Here is a 22195-nt window from a genome sequence, read left to right on the forward strand (position 1 = left end):
TCAAATCCCCCCTCATTCTTCTCTTCTGCAGACTAAACAATCCCACTTCCCTCAGCCTCTCCTCAGAAGTTATGTGCTCCAGCCCCTAATCATTTTTGTTGCCCTCTGCTGGATTCTTTCCAATTTTTCCACATCCTTCTTGTAGTGTGGGGCCCAAAACTGGACGCACTACTCCGGATGAGGCCTCACCAATGTTGAATAGAGAGGTATGATCACGTCCCTTGATCTGCTGCCAATGCCTCTACTTATACAGCCCAAAATGCCGTTAGCCTTCTTGGGAACAAGGGCACACAGTTGACTCATATCCAGTTTCTCGTCCACTGTAACCCCAAGGTCTTTTTCTGCAGAACTGCTGCCTAGCCATTCAGTCCCTTGTCTGTAGCAGCGCATGAGATTCTTCCATCCTAAGTGCAGGACTCTGCACTTGTCCTTGTTGAACCTCATCAGATTCCTTTTGGCCCAACCCTCTGATTTGTCTAGGTCCCTTTGTATCCTATCCCTACCCTCCAGCATATCTGGCACTCCTCCCAGTTTAGTGTCATCTGCAAACTTGCTGAGGGTGCAGTCCACGTCATCCTCCAGATCATTAATGAAGATACTGAACAAAACTGGCCCCAGGACCAACCCTTGGGCACTCCACTTGATACCGGCTGCCAACTAGACATGGAGCCATTGATTGCTACCTGTTGAGCCCAACAATCTAGTCAGCTTTATATCCATTCGTCCAGCCCAGACTTCTTTAACTTGCTGTCAAGAATACTGTGGGGACCGTATCAAAAGCTTTGCTAAAGTCAAGGAATAACATATCCGCTGCTTTCCCCTCATCCACAGACCCAGTTATCTCATCGCAGGAGATTAGGTTAGTCAGGCATGACTTGCCCTTACTGAATCCATGCTAACTGTTTCAGATCACTTTCCTCTCCTCTAAGTGCTTCAGAATTGATTCCTTGAGGACCTGCTCCAGGGACTGAGGTGAGACTGACTGGCCTGTAGTTCCTCTGATTCTCCTTCTTCCCTTTTTTAAAAATGGGCACACTACATTAGCTTTTTTCCAGTCATCCGGGACCTCCCCGGATCGCCAAGAGTTTTCAAATGGCCAATGGCTCTGCAATCACATCCTCCAACTCCTTTAGCACCCTTGGATACAGCTCATCCAACCCCATGGACTTGTGCTCCTCCAGCTTTTCTTAATAGTCCCAAACCACTTCTTTCTCCATAGAGGGCTGGTCACCTCCTTCCCATGCTGTGCTGCCCAGTGCAGTAGTCTGGGAGTTGACCTTGTTCATGAAGATAGGGGCAAAAGAAGCACTGAGTAGATGAGCTTTTCCCACATCCTCTGTCACTAGGTTGCCTCCCTCATTCAGTAAGGGGTTTCCTTGACTGTCTTCTTGTTGCTAACATACCTGAAGAAGCCCTTCTTGTTACTCTAAATATCTCTTGCTAGCTGCAACTCCAAGTGTGATTTGGCCTTCCTGATTTCACTCCTGTATGCTTGAGCAATATTTTTGTACTCCTTCCTGGTCATTTGTCCAATCTTCCACTTCTTATAAGCTTCTTTTTTGTGTTTAAGATTGGCAAGGATTTCACTGTTAAGCCAAGCTGGTCACCTGCCATATTTACTATTCTTTCTATACACTGGGATGGTTTGTTCCTGAAAACTCAATAAGAGATCTTTAAAATACAGACAGCTCTCCTGGTCTCCTTTCCCCATCATGTTATTCTCCCAGGGGACCCAATATAGAGATATGATTGCTCTCTATAAATACATCAGAGGGATAAAGAGGAATTATTTAAGCTCAGTACCAATGTGAACACAGGAACAAATGGATATAAACCGGCCATCAGGAAGTTTAGACTTGAAATTAGACAAAGGTTTCTAATCATCAGAGGAGTGAAGTTCTGGTTCCAAGGGGAGCAGTGGAGGCAAAAGACATACACCTCTACCTGGATATAATGCCACCTGATATAACATGAATTAGGATATAATCCAGTAAAGCAGTGCTCCGGTGGGGGGAGGGGGGAAGTCTGTGCACTCCGGCAGATCAAATCAAGTTCGATATAACGCGGTTTCACCTAGAACGCGGTAAGATTTTTTGGCTCTCGAGTGTTAGGATATAGATATTCAAGCCTGTCTGCAAAGGCCTATACTTTAAGAATTTAAGTGTATTCATATCACTTAGCTAGTTATAGAGGTATAAAAGAAAGAATCAAAATGATAGTCTATCTGTGTATGGGCCTTCTTTCACTGTGACAGTCTAAGGCCCTGTTTAGTCAATCTGGGGCTGTTAGGAAGGTGATCCAACCTATCACCTCCAGAGAAAGGAAAGAGCCTAGAACATGTAAAAGGAAATTTAGTTTGATAGTTTTCTGTCTGGTAAGAACTCACTTATCAATAGACACAGCTAGAGAACCCTTATGTCTGTATAGATGTAGTTGTGAAATCCTCACTTCTGTATTGTTTTGTATGTTTATTTGCATGGTCTCTGTCTGAATCTGTGACTGTTTCTGTCTTCTGTACAATTAATTTTGCTGGGTGTAAACTAATTAAGGTGGTGGGATATAATTGGTTAGCTAATCATGTTATAATATGTTAGGATTGGTTAGTTAAATTTTAGTAGAATGATTGGTTATGGTATAGCTAAGAATATTACTATATAAATTAGGGGCAAAAAGGAAGTAAGTTTGGATTCGAAAATAAGGAAAAAGGAACTTGGATTTAAGCTTGCTGGAAGTTCACCCCAATAAACATTGAATTGTTTCCACCTTCAGACTTCAACAGCTGAGTAGAGTTGAGACTTTTCCCAATCTCGTCACATCAAAGGATGCACTCTCCATTTCAGTAAGAGAGGATTTGCCACTTGACTAGTCTTATCTTGTAATGACTAAACATCACGTTAGAAAGAAAGCCCTTCTTGTTATAAAAAAAGAGAACAAAGATATACTCTTGCTAAAGATGCAACTCCAAGTAGGTGATTTAAGGACCTTCCTTGATTTACATGTGAAGTGATTGAAGACAATTTTTTGTTAACTCCTAATCTGGGTAAAGATATGTACATTGACAACATTTTTAAGGCTTCTTTTTGATTAAGAATTGGCAGGATTTAAACACTGTAACGAAAAAAGCCAAAGCTGGTCACAATTACTGCCAATATTTTTAGAATCTTTACTAAAAAAACACTGGATGGTATTAGATTCCTAAGGAGGAAAACTCAAAATAAAAGAGATTAACATACAAGCAGACAAGCTCTTCTGGTCTCCTTTCTTCCCAATACCAGATTATTATAACTGAGCATCAGAGGGACCCTTACGATAGCTATCCCATATCATAACAGAAATGATCAAGAGGGGAAAAAGACTATATATAACAACAGTACACAACAAGTGTGAAAACCGGAACAAATGGTATAACAACCAGAACCATCAGAGAAGTTTAAAGAATTTGATACGACACGTTTACAATCCAAAGCAGATAGACAAGCGTATGGTTCACGAGGAAAGCAAGTGGAGGCAACCGCACATACCTCTACCTGGAATAAGCACCCTGACTAATAACCATGAAAATATGGATAGTCATCCAGTAAGCAAGTGCTAACCTAGGTGGGGGGGGGGTCTGAGCAGTCCGGCAAGAATTCAAATCAAGTATAAGTATTAATAACAAGACGGTTTTTAATAAAGAAGCGTAAAGAAAATATTTTTAGAGTCTGTCAGTAGTGTTAGGTAGAGATATTCAAAACTGTATGACAAAAGGCAATAAAACTTTACAGAATTCTACATATATATTCAAACTATCACTTAGAACAGTTATAAAGGATATAAAAGAAAGAATCAAAAAAATATATCTACTATGTGATTTGGAACTTCATCACTAGATTCAAGTCATTAAAGCAACTGTTTTAATACAATTATAGGGGCTGTTTAGGAAGGTGAATGATCCCAACCATATAGCCACACAAATTCCAAGAAAAAGGAAAGAAGTAAGACACAATGTAAAGAGAGAATTTAGTTTAGATAGTTTACTGTCATGGTAAGACTGCTATCACAATGCACTCGTGACCACTAAGGTCTGTATAAGATTAAGTAGTGAAAATCCTCAATTCTGATAAATTGTGATTTGGTAATGTTTTTATTTGCATGAGGATCTGATGCATTGGTACTAGAGATTTTGGTTTTCTAGTGAAAAATAAATTTGCTGGAGTGTCAATAATATGAGAGTATGGGATAAAATTGGTATAAGGTTATCAAATATTAATATAAAAAAAAATCTGTAAGGCATTAAGGTTAAGATTAAATTTGTACACTGATATGTATTAGTATGAGACTACGCAATATTCCTGAAATAATATGGGGGCACACAGGCGTCAGTTTGGCGACACATGCCGGGAGGCCTCGCATTTGCTTAGTGGAATGTACCCCATAAACAGTGATTTGTTTCACATTTCGACTATAGTAGTTGTTGCTGCTCGTAGTACACAGGCAAAGATGACCAGGGAAGTGGGAGAGTGAGGAAAAGCTAAATCCCTAGATGCGTTATACAAGTTAGAGCGGTATTGGCTTCAAGACTAAGCTTATAATATTTAGGAGGGATGGTAGTAGCATGGGATAGCTTATTTGGCAAATAATTGATCTTTGTATTAGCGCAGTAAATATGCCAACTGGTCTGGACTGTGGAGGTAGATGAGGTGGGACCTGAGCTACTACATGAGAATTTTCTTCTTTGGTGTGTCTGCTGGGTCTTGTCACTGACTCACGTATATAGCAGGGTTAGCGGTAATCCCCATAATTATGGGGTCAAGAAGAATTTTTTCTCCGGGCATATTGCAGAAGCCTGGGGGTTTCAAATTTCCTCTGCGGCGTTGGGCTGGTCACTTGCTGGAGATCTGCAACGACTTGAAAAGTCTGTATAAACATGCTAATGAGCGATTGTTCTACAGAATTAATGGCATCAGCCATAGGGTTTAGAGGTTTGTTACATAGGATGAGTGGAAGAGATTCTGTGGTATGTGACACAGTGTGCAGGAGGTTGGAACTAGAGCTGATCGCAAGTAATGCGTCGTATCGCTGAAATTTAAAGTCTATCGAGTCTTATGGTGTGTTGAGCAGGCTGAGGAAAAGGACTGTATATCCTTTGTAACTGGTTTCTTCACAGAGTGTGTTGTCATATGTGGGAATCTGATTTCCATTAGGTATGGCAAGCAACGGCATCGAAGTTTCGCGACAGATTTTTTACCCTATGCAAGACTCGACTGGAGTTCGCACAGGTGCGCCCCTGTGCACCTGGATAAATGGTGCCGGATATATACCCTGCCGACCCAATCGCCTCGTCTCTTGCGGGCCTACTCCGACAGTGGGGAAGGAGGGCGGGTTTTGGAATGATAGACAACACATCTCGAAGAACAACATTAAAATGATAACCATTCATTTTCTTCTTTCGACGTGCATGTCATTCCCTCGTTAGGTGATTCAGCCTTCTAACGGGAGTGCGTGGCTTTTCCATAATTTCCCCATTTTTTTCCAGGTTAGGGTGGGATTTTCCCAAAGCCTGTAAACCTTTAGGGGCGGGGTGGGGTCGAGAGTGGGAGGGGACGTTTTTTGCGGGGGATTGTAAAAAAGGAACCCCCCACTGGGAAGCCAAAAATGCGGGGGGGCCCATTTCGGGGTTTTTTCCTTGGGGGGAAACTTGCTTGGGGACCAAAAAATTTTGCGTAGTACGAGATTTCAAAGGGATTTGGAAGAACCCCCAGGAAGGGGCCCCCCCATGTGCGGGGGAACCATTATTTTCCTGGGGGATGGGGGGAAACAATTGGGGGGGGCCCACCTGGGGGGAATGCGGGGCAAAGATGGATGAGGCTTGATTCCGAGTAGATTGGCGGTGACAGTTGGGCCAAAGGAGGCGGTGGGGTCGGAGTGAGACGTTGCGCAATGTAAGACCGTGGAGCCAAAGGCGGCATCGTCTCTGGACTGCTGGACCGGTGCGTAGTGTGATGCAAAGGTGTGGATGGAAGACCAGGTAGCCGCGCGACATATTTCCTGGATGGGAACATGGGCCAGGAAAGCAGCAGATGAGGCTTGAGCCCGCGTTGATTGGGCGGTGAGATGGCCAGTCAGAATGTGAGCCAAGTCATAGCATGTCCAGATACAGGATGTCACCCAAGATGAAATTAGATGGGAAGAGACTGGCATGCCCTTCATGCGCTCTGCAACAGCTACAAAGAGCTGAGGCGAGCGTCGGAAGGGTTTGGTCCTCTCGATATAAAAAGCAAGAGCCCTGCGGACATCCAAGGTATGCAGCTGTTGTTCCCGACGCAATGAATGTGGCTTCGGGAAAAAGACTGGTAGAAAGATGTCTTGATTAACGTGGAAGGCAGAGACCACCTTAGGGAGGAATGCCAGGTGCAGTTGCAGCTGTACCTTGTCCTTGTGGAATACCGTATAGGAGGGATCTGCAGTCAAAGCTCGGAGTTCCGAGACTCGTCTAGCCGAGGTGATAGCGACGAGGAAGGCTGTCTTCCAGGAAGGTACAGCAGCGAGCATGTGGCTAACGGCTCAAAGGAGGGACCCATAAGCCTAGCCAACACCAGGTTTAGATCCCAGGTAGGTGTTGGGTGCTTGACCTGAGGGTACAGCCGCTCCAAGCCTTTGAGGAATATGGAAACTATGGGGTGAGAAAAGATTGAATTGCCAGTTTCCCCAGGGTGGAAGGCGGAAAAAGCTGCAAGATGCACCCTTATAGATGAGATTGCCAGGCCCTGCTCCTTGAGGGACCATAAATAGTCCAAGATAATGGGGACTGACACACCTTTGGGGATAAAGTTACGCTGAGCGCACCAGTGGGAGAAGCGCTTCCACTTGGCGAGATATGTCATCCGCGTGGAAGGCTTTCTGCTTCCCAGCAGCACCTGTTGTACTGAGGTGGAACAACGCAACTCAGATTGGCTCTACCTGACAGTAGCCATGCTGTCAGATGAAGGGACTGCAGGTCCGGATGGTGAAGCCTGCTGAAGTCCTGTGTGATCAAGTCCGGCCACAGTGGCAGGGGGATCGGGTCTGCCACAGAGAGGTCGAGCAGCAGGGTGTACCAATGCTGTCTCGGCCATGCTGGAGCGATCAGGATTAGTTGGGCTCTGTCCCAGCGGAGCTTGAGTAGGACTCTGTGGACAAGAGAAAAGGGTGGGAAGGCATAAAATAGGTGCCCCTGCCACGGAATTAGGAATGCATCCGAGAGGGAGCTCGGGGAGCGACCTTGCAGGGAGCAGAACATCTGGCATTTCCTGTTCTCTCGGGAGGCAAAAAGGTCTATGTGGGGAAACCCCCACTTCCGGAAGACAGAATGGAGAATGTCCAGACGGATGGACCACTCATGAGACAGCAAGGATCTGCTCAGTTGATCTGCCAGAGCGTTCTGGATTCCTGGGAGAAAAGACGCTACCAGGTCTATTGAGTGGGCTATGCAAAAGTCCCATAGTTGTATCGCCTCTTGACAAAGGGGGGAAGATCATATCCCTCCCTGCTTGTTTATGTAATACATGGCCGTTGTGTTGTCTGTGAGCACTGCAACACAACGACCCTGTAGATGGCACTGGAACGCTTGACACGCCAGTTGGACTGCTCTCAGTTCTCGGACATTTATGTGTAATGCCAACTTCCGAGAGGACCAAAGGCCTTGAGTGCGAAGGTGCCCTAGGTGAGCACCCCAGCCGAGAGATACGCGTCCGTTGTTAGGGACGTGGAAGGCTGTGGTGGATGAAAGGGCAGACCTGCACACACCAGGGATGGCGTCAGCCACCAGTCGAGGGAGAAGAGGATGCTCAGTGGAATTGTGAGTACAATACCTATGGCATCTCTGCCTGGACGGTAGGCTGAGGTGAGCCAAGTCTGAAGGGGACGCATACACAGTCTGGCGTGTTTTGTCACGAATGTGTATGCAGCCATGTGACCGAGGAGGCCAAGGCAGGTGCAAGCTGAGGTTGTCGGGAAGCTTTAAAGTCTTTGTATAAGTGAGACTATTGCCTGAAAACGAGGTAAAGGCAAACTGGCCGTTGCAAGATTGGAGTCCAGAGTGGCCCCGATGAACTCTATCCTTTGCATAGGCACTAGAGTAGATTTTTCCAAATTGATTATCAGGCCTAGACGCGTGAATAGGTTCTTGATGATGCTCACATGACTGGTGACTTGTGCCTCGGAGGTCCCTCGAATAAGCCAGTCGTCGAGGTATGGGAAGACATGCATTCGACGACGACGGAGGGAGGCGGCGACTACCACCATACACTTTGTGAATACTCGAGGGGCTGTGGAGAGGCCAAAGGGAAGGACTGTAAACTGACAGTGTTGATGATTCACCACAAAGCGTAGATACCGTCTGTGAGGAGGGTAAATTGCAATGTGGAAATACGCATCCTTCATATCGAGAGCAGCGTACCAATCTCCGGGATCCAGGGAAGGGATGATGGTCCCCAGGGATACCATGCGGAACTTGAACTTATTCATGAATTTTGTTCAGTCGTCGCAGGTCTAGGATAGGCCAGAGGCCCCCTTTCGCCTTGGGGATTAGGAAATATCGGGAATAAAACCCCTTTCCCCTTACTTCCTTCAGTACCTCTTCTATAGCTCCCATTGTAAGGAGCCTCCGAACCTCTTGCAGGAGGAGTTGCTCGTGAGAGGGGTCCCTGAAGAGGGACGAGGAGGGGGGTTGAGAGGGAGGGGGTGAAATAAACTGAAGATGGTATCCAAACTCCATCGTGCGTAGGACCCAAAGATCCAAGGTTAATCGGGACCACGAAGGGAGGAACGGGGAAAGGCAGTTGTAAAACCGAAAAGGATCCTGAGAGACAATTGGTACACTGCTCTCGGGCGCACCCTCAAAAGTTTGATTTGGGTCCCACTGTTGGCTTGGTGGGACCAGAACTGTTACCCCTTTGAGGTCCAGACTGACGTCTGTGGTTGGTACGACCTCACCTTCTGGTAAAGTCTTGTCTTGGCCTAGGCGGGGGGTAAGGGTGCTGAGGTTGGGAGTGGAAGGATCTTCTTTGAGTCTGTGGCGTATGCATTCCGAGCGAACGCATAATTACGCAATTGTCTTTCAGGCTCTGTAGCCTAGGGTCCGCCTTCTGTGAATATAGGCCCTGGCCATCAAAGAGTAAGTCTTGTATAGTGTGCTGAAGTTCAGGTGGCAGGCCTGAGACTTGCAGCCATGATATACGTCGCATGGCGATTCCAGAGGCGACCGTTCTAGCAGCCGAATCGGCGGCGTCCAGCGAGGCCTGTAGGGAGGTCCATGCTACTTTCTTTCCTTCCTCCAATAATGCTGTAAATTCCTGGCGGCAGTCTTGCGGGACCAGCTCTGTGAACTTCCCTACCGCCTCCCAGGTGTTGTAGTTGTATCTACTCAGCAGGGCTTGTTGGTTTGCTACCCTGAGTTGGAGGCCTCCCGCGGAATAGATTTTCCATCCCAACAAATCCATTCGCCTAGCCTCCCTTGATTTAGGTGCAGGGGCTTGTTGGCCGTGGTGCTCTCACTCATTGACAGACTGTATAACCAATGAACAAGGAGGGGGGTGTACATATAAGTATTCATACCCTTTGGAGGGCACCATGTATTTCCGTTCGACCCCTCTGGCTGTGGGCAGGATAGATGCCGCAGATTGCCAGATGGTGTTTGCCTTAGCCTGGATCAAACGAATGAACGGCAGGGCCACTCTGGTTGGTGCCTCTGAAGACAATATACTTATCGCCGGGTCCGCCACCTCTACTGGCAAGTTGATATTCTGGGCGACATGCCGCAGGAGGTCCTGGTGTGACCTGAGGTCAATTGGAGGCAGGCCCGATGATGATGTACCCGCTACCGCCTCATCCGGAGAAGAGGAGGATGAAAGCCCTGGGACTAGTGGGTCCTGTACTGACTCCTGACCCTGGGGCACATCCAGAGTCGGAAGATCATGGGGGTCCGGTGCGGGGACAGGAGCTTCCTCCGTACCAGCAGGTGGAGGTCGGCTGACAGTGGCCTCTGGCACGCGATGTTCTGAGGGAATGGAGAGTGGTGGCACAGCGGGTTCACCTTGGGCTTGGTGATAAGCCCAAGGCGTCCAAAAGGACCACTGATGAGGTCCTTGGTCTGGACCGTGGGATCCTTGGGCGAACCTGCTGTGAGTATCCAAATCCCCATAGGAAGCACTGTCCACATGGGATGATACGGATGGATGACGAGAAGGCCATGGAGGAGCTGAGACCGTTTGGGGAGGGTCTCTGTGTGTATTCGATCCGTCTCCACGCGGCACCGGAGAACGGTACTGGGAGTCGTACTGGTACCTAGAGTGAGACCGGGACCTGCGACTGGCATGGTGCCGGGAGGTCGACCAGTGCCTTGAATCCCCGCGTCGAGATCGTCTGCGAGAGGTACGGTGCCGCGAGTGGTGCCGGGATCTGGATCGGTGCCGAGAGTATCGGGCCAGCGACCGGGACCTCGAACGGTGCCGCAAGTATGACCGGTACCTGGATGGAGAGCGGTACCGGGACTGCAAGCGGCGTCAGGACCGGGATCGATGACGGGACCGAGAGTGTCTGTGGGACCTGGATCGCGACCGGCGACGTTCAGTGGTCTCAGCAGGGCTGGCTTGCCTAATGATTGAACAACCTGAACCGGTGGTGCCGGAGGTTGAGGCAGCTCGGGTTCCGTCAAGACAATCAACTCCCTTGCCATAGAGAATGTCCCTGGCGTGGAGGGCAAGATAAGCTCAACCACAGTGTGTGCCCGGGAGCTGGTAGGCATCGGACTCGACGGCTCTTGTGAGACCAGAATCAACGACGCAGACATCGGTGCCACGGCAGTTGATGGTGCCAGGTGGTCCGACTTAGTTAGGCGCTCTGACTGCGGCGTAGATACGGAAGCTGCTGGAGTCTTATGCTTCTTGATCCTTGGGGAGAGAGAGTGGTGCCGGGCAGGAGCCTGGGCCAGTGATGGCTGGTGCCGAGGAGCTTTCACGGCACCTGTGCGCTCCGGTGCGGAAGAGGCACTTGTCCCCGGTGCAGCAGTCGGTGCCAAAAATGGAGGAGTGAGAGCTGCCTCCATCAGGAGCTGCTTGAGATGAATGCCCCGCTACTTTTTTGTCCGGGGCTTGAAAGCCTTGCAGATGCAGCACTTGTCTGCGAGGTGAGAGTCACCCAAGCATTTGAGACAGGAGTCGTGAGGGTCTCCTGTAGGCATCAGCCTATGACAGGCCGAGCATGGTTTGAAGCCAGGTGAACCGGGCATAGGCCCCAGTACCAGGTGAGGGGAAGGGCCTAATTCCCGATCCCTCTTAACTATATACAATAACTACTACAAAGAACTAATAAAACGAACTAGAAATATAGAATATTGAACTATATACACAATAACGATTAGAAACGAGCAAATAGTTAGGGAGGTGGAGATCAGCTAAGCCATGCTCCACTGTTCCAACGATCGACACTGGCGGTAAGAAGGAACTGAGGGGTGGATGGGTCGGCAGGAGTATATATCTGGCACCATAGCGGCGCCACTTCAGGGGGTGCCCTGCCGAACCACCGAGTGTTGCTAGGGTAAAAATCTTCTGACGAATGTGCACGTGGCGCACGCACACCTAACTGGAATGGATATGAGCAAGCACTCGAAAAAGAAATGCTTACCTTCAGATAGGTAAAGAGTGGTTTAATAATGTAGCTGCTGTGGCACCCAAATATTACAAAGGGGCACAATATACAAACAAAACTAGCTTTAATTTCTCTGCTTAAGTTGCTTAAGCCACTTATGTCTTTGAGGCTGTCTATACTGAGACTTTTACACAATTCTCCCACCATTCTTCTAGTACTGCTGCAGCTCCACCAGGAATGGTGAGAGAGTTTTTTTACTCTATTACTCCAACCCTATTTGGAACAGCTTTAAACAACAATACTGAAAACACCTGCTTCTTACACTACACTTCCACCATTGCTAGCACTTACACTAGACCAATTGGGGTGGTGGATGGAGGGAGGGAGTGGGAAGGAATTCCCTACAATTCTCAGTATCAATAACCTTGAGTAAGACAAAATAAAGTAGCTGAAACCAGAGAGATTCGAAAAGGTAACGTTTGTATGTACTGCACCCATTATAATATTTGGGTACATAGTACAAACATTAAAGCAAACAACTCTTCAACAACTGGTACAGATTAAACTCATTCCAACTTCTATTACCTCTACCTCCAAGTGAGATAACTACCTTCTGGCTGAAGGTCTAAATTAAGAAAGCCATACAGCGAGAACACACTATTCTTTCAGGGTATCCTTAAAAATAATAATATTCAATCTCTAAGAGGAAAGAGATCCCTGTGCAGAGACCCTTACCTCCTGTGCTATCCTTCGCTGCCTGCTTTCAAGGAGGTAAAGCCCAGGGTAGACAAGCATTCCAGCAGAATGCAACTGTCACAATCAGGTAGAGAGGCTGCCATGGAGTCCCCGGGCGATGCTCTGGAACTGCTCCCCACAAAGCCAGTTAGGACTTTGGGGAGCCTCCTCACCCTTGGAGCAGACTGTCTTCAGGGCAAGAAGCTCACACGGCTTCACCTCCTGGGTCTCTTCCTGGAACATTCAGCATCCTCTGTCGCTCCGTGCGCTTCCCACAGCGAGTCTGCCCAGGCGGAATCATGGGGAAGCCAGAGGGTCCTGCATCCCCACTTTGCTTCGCAATCAGACGTGACTTTTAGCCAGCTAGTAAAACAGAGGTTTATTAGACGACAGGAACACAGTCAAAAACAGAGCTTGTAGGTACAGAGAACGGGACCCCTTAGCCGGGTCCATTCTGGGGCCCATCGAGGCAGACCACCCCATCTGCCCTCACTTCCAGTCCCCAGCCAGCTCCAAATGGAAACCCCTTCCAGCCCCTCCTTTTTGGCCTTTGTCTCTTTCTCGGGCCAGGAGGTCACCTGACCTCTTTATTCACCTTTAGCTATTCCCTTGCAGGTGAAGGGCCCCAGCCACTTGTTGCTAGGATACAAAGTGTCAGCAATTTATGCACACTGGAGACGTAGGAAATGCATAGGGGAAACTGAGGCACCCACACAGTATTTAGAGGAAACATTAAGAACAGTCCCACTTCGTCACAGAGGCATCTCAGAGATCAGCCAGAGCCTAACCAATTTCAGGCTATATGACACAAATTACCACAGTACAAAGCAATGCAGAAGTGTAAAAGGGTCCAAGTGACACCTGCAGTGGCGAATATTAACATTAGAAAACTTTACTTCCGTCTTTCAATCCATGTCTAATTCATAAAGATAACTCTACCTCCAAAAACTTCCCTCCATTGATACTCTCCTCTTCTCACCACCCCTAAGACATTTCTAACATCCTCCTAGTCATTATTACCCTAATTCCTCTTTTTACGCCCTTCCTTTTTCTATCATTCTGTCCTACTTTCTCACCCTCTCTCCCTACATCAAAGCCATTGTCAAAAAGTTTTTTTACCTGTGCCAAGCTCTCTAAACTCTGTCACAGTACAGTAGAACCTCAGAATTACGAACACCAGAGTTACAAATTGACCAGTCAACCACACACTTCATTTGGAACCAGAAGTACACAATCAGGCAGAAGCAGAGACAAAAAAAATAAAAACATTAAAAAAAAAGGAAACACAGTACTGGGTTAAACAAATTACTAAAAAATTAAAAGGAAAGCAGCATTTTTCTTTTGCATAGTAAAGTTTCAAAGTTGTATAAGTCAATGTTCAGTTGCAACACTTTTGACAGAATAGATATAACGTTTTGTTTAAAGTTGCGAACACTTCAGAGTTATGAACAACATCCACAGTGTTCATAACTCTGAGGTTCTACTGTATAATGCCCCTTTCCTTTCACCCTGACTAAATACAACTCCATCTATAGCAGGGGTCAGCAATCTTTCAGAAGTGGAGTGCTGAGTCTTCATTTATTCACTCTAATTTAAGGTTTTGCATGCCAGTAACACATTTTAACAGTTTTAGAAAGTCTCTTTCTATAAGTCTATAATATATAATTAAGCTATTGCTGTATGTAAAGTAAATAAGGTTTTAAAATTTTTAAGAAGCTTCATTTAAAATTAAATTAAAATGCAGAGCCCCCCGGACTGCTGGCCAGGACCTGAGCAGTGTGAGTGCCACTAAAAATCAGCTCGTGTGCTGTGCCATAGGTTGCCTACCCCTGATCTATAGTTTCCCTTTCCCTAGTAAAAGGCTTGAGAAAAGCATACACCACCTGCAAAGGCTGTCTCAAGTCCACACCTGTTGAAACTAACCATACCCCAGTATACAAAAATAGAGCTATCCTGTACACTGAATTTCCTGGAACGTACATTGAAATTCCTCACATAAACTTAAGTTTTCCCATATAGTTTTTTTGCACAGAATATGAACAACAGCCGCCTCTACTGATACATTAGACACATTCAAATGAAAATGATACCCTATCTGAAATGAGGATGGCTGTCAGGGTACAATCTTCCTTTATGATACAAGACTACAACACTATGAGCACTATGGGAAATAACTGAAAGGCAAAATACAAAAAACCCTGAAAAAGCTCCACTTTCTCCCAGACTAAGCTCTCAGCTGAACCCGGCAGCACACTAAGGATGCTATAGGCTCAACTGCAAAAACCTTCCAACTCACAGACTCTCCTTCAAGTTGATCCAGTAAGACAGTTGAGATAGCTCAGTGGTTTGAGCATTGGCCTGCTAAAGCCAGGGTTGTAAGTTCAATCCTTAAGGGGGCCATTTACGGAAGTGGAGTAACAATGTGCCAGGGGGCTGGACAAGATGACCTCCTGAGGTCCCTTGCAACTCTAATCATCTATGAAATAACTGCAGCTAAAGTTTCTCTTTGGGATGTAAGGGACTGAAAATATCACACCACCATTACATAAAATCAAGGTTATACCCTCACTTTGAATGCTGAGTTTGATTTTGGTCATCTTATACCAAGGGTCGGCAACCTTTCAGAAGTGCTGTGACAAGCCTTCATTTATTCACTCTAACTTAAGGTTTTGCGTGCCAGTAATACATTTTAACATTTTTAGAAGGTCTCTTTCTATAAGTCTATAATATATAACTAAACTATTGTTGTATGTAAAGTAAATAAGGTTTTTAAAATGTTTAAGAAGCTTTATTTAAAATTAAATTAAAATGCAGAGCCTCCGGCCGGGTGGCCAGGACCCAGGCAGTGTGAGTGCCGCTGAAAATCAGCTCACGTGCCGCCTTTGGCGCCCGTGCCATTGATTGCCTACCCCTATCATATACAGCAGAAACAGGCATTGTCTTTGATGTGAGCCTCCACCATTTGGGCTCGGTGCAGATCACTGGATAGCATTGACATAGCTTGAAGGAAGACCTCCCAGTTTGAAAATACCAGGCTGTCACCACTCCAAGAAGGGGGAGGCCCAGTCTCAGGCTTCCCCCGACAGTTGTCTGATAACCACAATAGTATGCACAATAGTAGCATAGCACTGAGGCTGCATCATGAACAGGAAGCAGCAGTGGGCAATTACCATGAAACTGTTCCAGAAGATGAACTGGGGAACAGGGCTCCGCGAGAGCCATGTCTGAAGTGTGGCATTTTCAGCATGCAACTATCTGACTTGCTCCTGCTGGTTTCCTGAGGTCACTTGGACTACCTATGTCTGCAGGGCTTGGGTGTCCACCTGAAGGCAGGCAGCCCACTCGAATATGTCCAGTGCTCCCAACAGGTTAGCTAGATCAATTCTGCTGGCAGCACCAGGCTCATTTCTCTGGTGTAAGTGGTCCATGCACACTGTCACCATTGGAAAGTGGGCATCCTACCTAGCGGTTGGAATAGGAGTTGGAGGTCAGGCCAGGTCAGATATCAGGAGGTCAGAGTCTGAGATATGCCAGAAGGCAGACCAAGATAGATGTCAGGAGGCAGGCATGGTGAGGTTACCAGTTAATAAGAGTCAGGCTACAGGACCAGGAAGCACAAGGGAAGCATTCCTAAGCAGGGGAAACCAACTCACATGGACAACTTCCTGGTCCTGTGCTTCATTTAAATAGAAGCAGGGAACCAATCAGGAGCCCCAGAGTTCTGCCAGTCAGATCCCATCACTGGGGTCCTCTGTTGGAATTGAGCTTCTGGTTCTGGTAACTGTTAGCAGATCACCTGGTGGCAGGCTGGCACTTACCAATGCTTAAGAGCCCTCCAGACTTCTAGTTCCTCACAGTATGTGCTAAGATCACAGGCGACTCTGCTCCACACCTTCTTGCCTCTGTGTGAGCTTGAATAAGTGGGGAAGAGACCTACCCCTCTGGGAGGAGGGGTCTGAGTCCCTGCCCCCTCTGTAGTATCTGAGAATTTGTACACACAACCAACTCTATTCTGTTGACTTTAAGGGCTCTTAAAATCGACTTCTGTGCTCCTCCCTGGTGAGGAGAATAGCACTAAAATCAACCTTGCTAGGTTGAATTTGGGGTAGCGTGGACACAAATCAACTGTATGGCCTCTGGGAGCTATCCCAGAGTGCTCTATTGTGACAGCACTTTGAACTCTGATGCACTAGCCAGGTACACAGGAAAAGCCTCAGGAACTTTTGAATTTCATTTCATGTTTGGTCAGTGTGGCGAACTCAGCAGAACAAGTGACCATGAAGTCCCCCCAGAATCATAAAGCGTAAAATGTTTCTACACTCCCCCTATCATCTCCATCCCTGAGGTTATCGCAGATTAGAAGGTGAAAAAAATGCACTCGCGATGACATGTTTTCCGAGCTCATGCAGTCCTCCTCCACTGATAGGGCACAGCTTAATACATGGATACATTCAGTGGCAGAGGCCAGGAAAGAATTAAGTGAGCACGAAGAGCAGAGGCAGGACATGACACTGAGGCTAATGGGGGAGCAAACAGACATGATGAAGCATCTGTTGGAGCTGCAGGAAAGCCAACAAGAGCACAGACCCCCACTGCATCCACTGTATAGCCGCCTATCCTCCTCCCCGTGTTCCATAGCCTCCTCACCTAGACGTCCAAGAATGCAGCGGGGGGGAGGCTCCAGGCACCCAGCCACTCCACTCCAGAGGATGCCCCAAGCAACAGAAGGCTGTCATTCAAAGAACTTGATTTTTAGTGTGGCTACAATAAGCAATGTGGCCTTGTCCTTCCCTCCCTCCCCACCTGGGCTATCTCGTCCGTTATCTCTCTCTCTTTTTTTTTTTTTGTAATTAATAAAGAAAGAATGCATGGTTTTCAAAACAATAGTTACTTTATTTCAAAGGGGGGAGGGTGGTGGCTTACAGGGAATTAAAATCAACAAAGGGGGAGAGTTTGCATCAAGGAGAAACACACACAAGTGTCACACTGAAGCCTAGCCAGTCATGAAACTGGTTTTCAAAGCCTCTCTGATGCACAGCGTGCCTTGCTGTGCTCTTCTAATCACTCTGGTGTCTAGCTGCTCAAAATCAGATGCCAGACGATTTGCCTCAACCTCCCACCCCGCCATAAACGTCTCCCCCCCTTACTCTCACAGATATTATGGAGCATACAGCAAGCAGCAACAACAATGGGAATGTTGGTTGTACTGAGGTTTGACCTAGTGAGCAAACACCGCCAGTGAGCTTTTAAACATCGAAAGGCATATTCTATCACCATTCTGCCCTTGCTCAGCCTATAGTTGAACTGCTCCTTACTGCTGTCCAGGCTTCATGAGCCATGGGAGCGAGGGTAGGCTGGGGTAGGTGTGACTGCGCAGTGCTGCTGGCTGGGAGAGCAGCCTGAGGCAGAAGCCTCCAGCTCGCATGATATTCCAGGCAGGACTGAATCTCCATGAGATGAAACTTAAAGAAGAGCATGACCCAGAGTGTCTGCCTCCAATTCGGTGTTCTAAGAGGAGGATAACCATGTCTGTCCAGGCACCCCTGAACGACCTCACCAAGGTCTGCCAGGAGCACCCAGGAGATATATGACAGCTATCAGTCCTACTGCACCGTCTGCCATGAAGGCAAGGCTGCTGTGTAGCAATGCAGTACCACGTCTGCCAGCAGCACCCAGGAGATGTACAGTGACGGTGAGCTGAGCAGGCTCCATGCTTGCTGTGGTATGGCATCTGCATGGGTAACCCAGGAAAAAAGGGAAGAAACGTTTGTGCCGTTGCTTTCATGGAAGGGAGGTAGAAAGGGAGGGTGGCTGACGACATGTACCCAAAACCACCCGCGACAATGTTTTTGCCCCATCAGGCATTGGGAACTTAACTCAGAATTCCAATGGGCAGCAGAGACTGCGGGAACTGTGGGATAGCTATCCACAGTGCACCGCTCTGTAAGTCATTGCTAGCCACAGTAGTGAGGACGCACTCCGCCAACTTAATGCGCTTAGTGTGGACATATGCAATTGACTGTATAAAATCGGTTTCTAAAAATCGACTTCTATAAAATCAACCTAATTTTGTAGTGTAGACATACCCTTAATGCTGCACAATCTTTAATGCATATATCCTCACAAAACCCGTGTAGAGAGTGGGAGCTTCACAAAAGAACTTAGATGTGGTGACACTGAGCATTGCTGTGCCTGGAAAATGATGGAGATTCACAAAGCCTGAGATCAAAGTTATATTGACTCAAAATTACATTAGCATACAGCCAATGCAGTTAGTACAACGTTTCTGCAAATGCATACATGGCTCCTTGTATTGGCAGTGTACATATTCACCAGGAGTGCTTGTATCAGTACAGAGTGCAATGCACCTTAGGCCGGTATCCCACTATGCAACTCGCCACTATCTAGTGCCCTGCCTTTTGCAAAGTTCTGGCAATGCATGATGGGCCAAAATTAGTCATTTAGGGGTAACTGGGAGCATGGGGTCAACTTCCCAGTTTGCAACTGTCTCCATCCCATAATGTTATCTTTATCCCATCATTTTCACACCTTTTTTTCTAAAATCCCACAAACCTGTGTGGCCCTCCTCACTGTCTGCCATCTCTGACAAAAGCATGGAGCCTGCAAAGCTCTTCACGATTGTCACAGAATCATATTAAGATTAGGGTTGGAAGAGACCTCGGGAGGTCATTTAGTTCAACTCCCTGCTCAAAGCAGAATCAACCCCAACTAAACCCCACTGCAAGCTCAGGGAGCACAATCCTGTAGTATCTACAGAGCTGCAAGAAAAACTGAATGAGTAGGGAAAATGATTGTTCCTTGGAGGACAGTTTTCTGTTGGACACAGCAAAAACCATCAAGGTTTTTGGTGGCATTCATGGAGCAGCTGCAGCTGGTGGAGCCCGGGCCTGAGAAACAAGTACTGACTGGGTAATGCAGGTTAGGGATGATGAGCAGCAGCTGCAGAACTTTCAGATGTGCACAGCCATATTCCTGGATCTGTATGCTGAGCTTGTCCTAGCCCTCCAGCACAGGGACACCAGAATGAGAGCTGCACTGACAGTGTAGAAGCGAGTGGTGATGGCACACTGGAAACTTGCAACACCAGACTGCTACCAGTCAGTGGGAAATCAATTTGGAATCGGGAAATGCACCATGGCTGTGACTCTTGATAATGTGCAGGACCATAGATGGTTTTGAAGCAATCGGGTTTCCAAAATGCAATGGAGTTACAAACAGCACACATATCCCTGTTTTGGCACCAGCCCATCCTGCCACAGAGTACACACCAACAGAAAGGGCCAACTCCATTATTCCAATAGGTAAGAAAGAGTTTTATGGCCATTTCCACAAAGGTCTGTACTCAATGAAGCCATATTCCCGTACACTGAGAAGTACTTCAAGGCCTACCATAACTCATGGACTCAAGCTCCATTTTTTGTTCCTTTTTGCTACTTCTTTTAGTCTATTTTCATATAATGTTTCTGATGCTTTCAGTGAATCAATACTTGATATGTAGCCGACATTGATCAAACCACACAAATTGAAGATTGAGAGCTTAGTGAGACCTATCACGCTATTTAAAAGAAGGAAGAAAATATACACATGCCATCTAGAATTAGTATTCTTTGAGATAAAAAAAGGGACCATAAGAAAGAGAGTTGCAAGAAGCGTGCACACACCTACATGTGTGACAAAGGTAAGCAGCACATCCATTTTTAGATTATTTCCATGATTTGGTCCTCTGCTGTTGTGCATGGTCTGTGGAAACTTCAGTTAAGGATGCATTAAGGCAGGAGTCGGCAACCCTTCGGCACATGGCCCATCATGGTAATCCACTGATGGGCCACGAGACATTTTATTTACGTTGACCGTCCACAGGCACGGCCCCCCTGCAGCTCCCAGGGGCCACAGTTCACCATTCCTGGCCAATGGGAGTTGTGGAAAGCAGCAGGCCGCAGGGACCTGCTAGCTGCCGCTTCCTGCAGCTCCCATTGGTCAGGAACGGTGAACCACAGCCCCTGGGAGCTGCAGGAAGCTGTCCCTGTGGACAGTCAATGTAAACAAAATGTCTTGCGGATCACCAGTGGATTACCCTGATGGGCCGTGCGCCAAAGGGTTGCTGACCACTGCATTAAGGTAAAGAAATTTGTTAAAATTCAGCTCAGACAAAGATGGCAGTACCTTTTTAAAGTCACAGGTATCATGCTTCAAAAGAGAGAAATAAAGTTAAAAGTTGTTCCATTTCAAATCTTGAATTGGTGCACAACCATTGAAGACTCTTTGGGAACAACATCTTGTAGTTAAAGCAAAGGACTGGAATTAATAAGATTGGGGTTTTATCTTTAGCTCTACCACAAGCTTTCAGTGGGGCCTGGGGCAAATCATTTCACTTTTTTGTGTCTGTTTTCCCCATCTTTGAAAAATCAGAACACTCAGCTATTTTCATGTTTAATTCACTAATGTTTGTAAAGCATTTTGACAACCTAGCACAGAAGGTGCTAAATAGAGAAACTTATTTCAATGGCCTCACATTAACAGATTGACATCCTTCAAATACCTAAGGAGGACAGATTGTTCAGTAGCTATCAAAAGGTAGGGTAGAGGAAGTTATGGGGAAAAAAAACATGAAAAAGAACTTTGCATTACTAACACTGAAAGTACAGCCCAGGTCAGGTTGACACAACTACAGAATCTTAAAGTTCAGGTCTTTCTGAAAAGTGGCTATGTAAAAACCGCATTATCTTACTCAGTAAATCCATTCAGAGTCAAATCTGTTGACATCACATATCTGCTGTTTACCTGTTGAAGGCATTGCGTTTATGACAACATAATTTACCCTGCAGAATTTATTACTGGTGATGATACTTAAGAAGGTAAAAATTGGGCTTGACTCCAGGATCCCAGGGAGAATCTGCAAGTCTGGCAGTTAAAAGTAAAAGGATGTATTTTTCCTACTACGAGCTTCTCTCTTCAATGGCTTGCTGCTCAGAATACCAGGTCTTGATCTTCTGATATATCTAAATTAAAGCCAGGATGTGTTTTACTTTGTACTAGTCTCTGAACACCCATAACAAGATCCTGTGACACATGACAATATCATGTAATTTCCTGAACAAACCTTATGGAATTCAGAAAAACTTTATTGAAATAATGAGTCTGGATAGCTCAGTTGGTATAGCATCAGACTTTTAATCTGAGGGGCTACAGTTCAAGTCCCCAGTGGGGTATTAGCTTTGAGATATCATAGCTGAGCAGTTAAGATCCTTGACAATAATTGTCAAGGTTGTGAGTTCAAGTCTCACTTGATCTCATACTGAATGGCCAGCTCCAAAATGGGGCCCAGTCAAAGCTGGTTGGATGTGATGCTGAGCACATTACTCCCTTATGTACTATTGGCTATGAAACTGACTTGCCCTAACTGAAAGAGCCATTAGCTCAGGGGAATCCTGACTTATTAAATTAGGGTTAGTATCTTTGTATTAAAACTGTATAAAGTTATTGTCACACTGCATGTACTGCCTCCAGTATCAAGCCTTTGAATTCCCCCAACTCCTTTCTCCCTTCCCCGCCCAGATTTTTGGAATTCCTTTGGGTGAGAGTTTGAAGAACTGTTTCTGCCAGAATCCCTGTTAGGGTTGAGGGTAATTCTGATAAGTTTAATAGCACGCATGTAGGTTCTGCTATTGTTTTTAATGTTCTCTCTGTAATTCTTTTCACCTTAGGATTAATGTAGGCTTGCAGTGGAAATGATGTGTGGCAATAATATCTGTTGCAGTTACACTTGTTAACCATCTCTAAAAAGAAAGCAAGCAGTTTTCGTTAGGCAACCTGTCTGTGCTAGAAAATACACAGT

The 22195-nt window shown here is 46.4% G+C and overlaps 1 protein-coding gene across 6 annotated transcripts in view; it reads right to left on the bottom strand.

The window, feature by feature from the left end:
* SPPL2B (signal peptide peptidase like 2B) overlaps window positions 1-22195 on the bottom strand; it is a 155034-nt gene that overhangs the window by 128067 nt on the left and 4772 nt on the right. The window contains exon 2 of one of the 6 annotated variants that reach the window (XR_004373186.2): window positions 12340-12702. The exons of the other annotated variants lie outside the window; for them this stretch is intronic. The gene's annotated coding sequence lies outside the window, so the exon portion shown is untranslated. The remainder of the gene's footprint in view (window positions 1-12339; window positions 12703-22195) is intronic. 6 annotated transcript variants of the gene reach the window in all.

The sequence above is a fragment of the Chelonoidis abingdonii genome, chromosome 11, assembly GCF_003597395.2.
Source record: "Chelonoidis abingdonii isolate Lonesome George chromosome 11, CheloAbing_2.0, whole genome shotgun sequence".
Lineage (NCBI taxonomy): Eukaryota > Metazoa > Chordata > Testudines > Testudinidae > Chelonoidis > Chelonoidis abingdonii.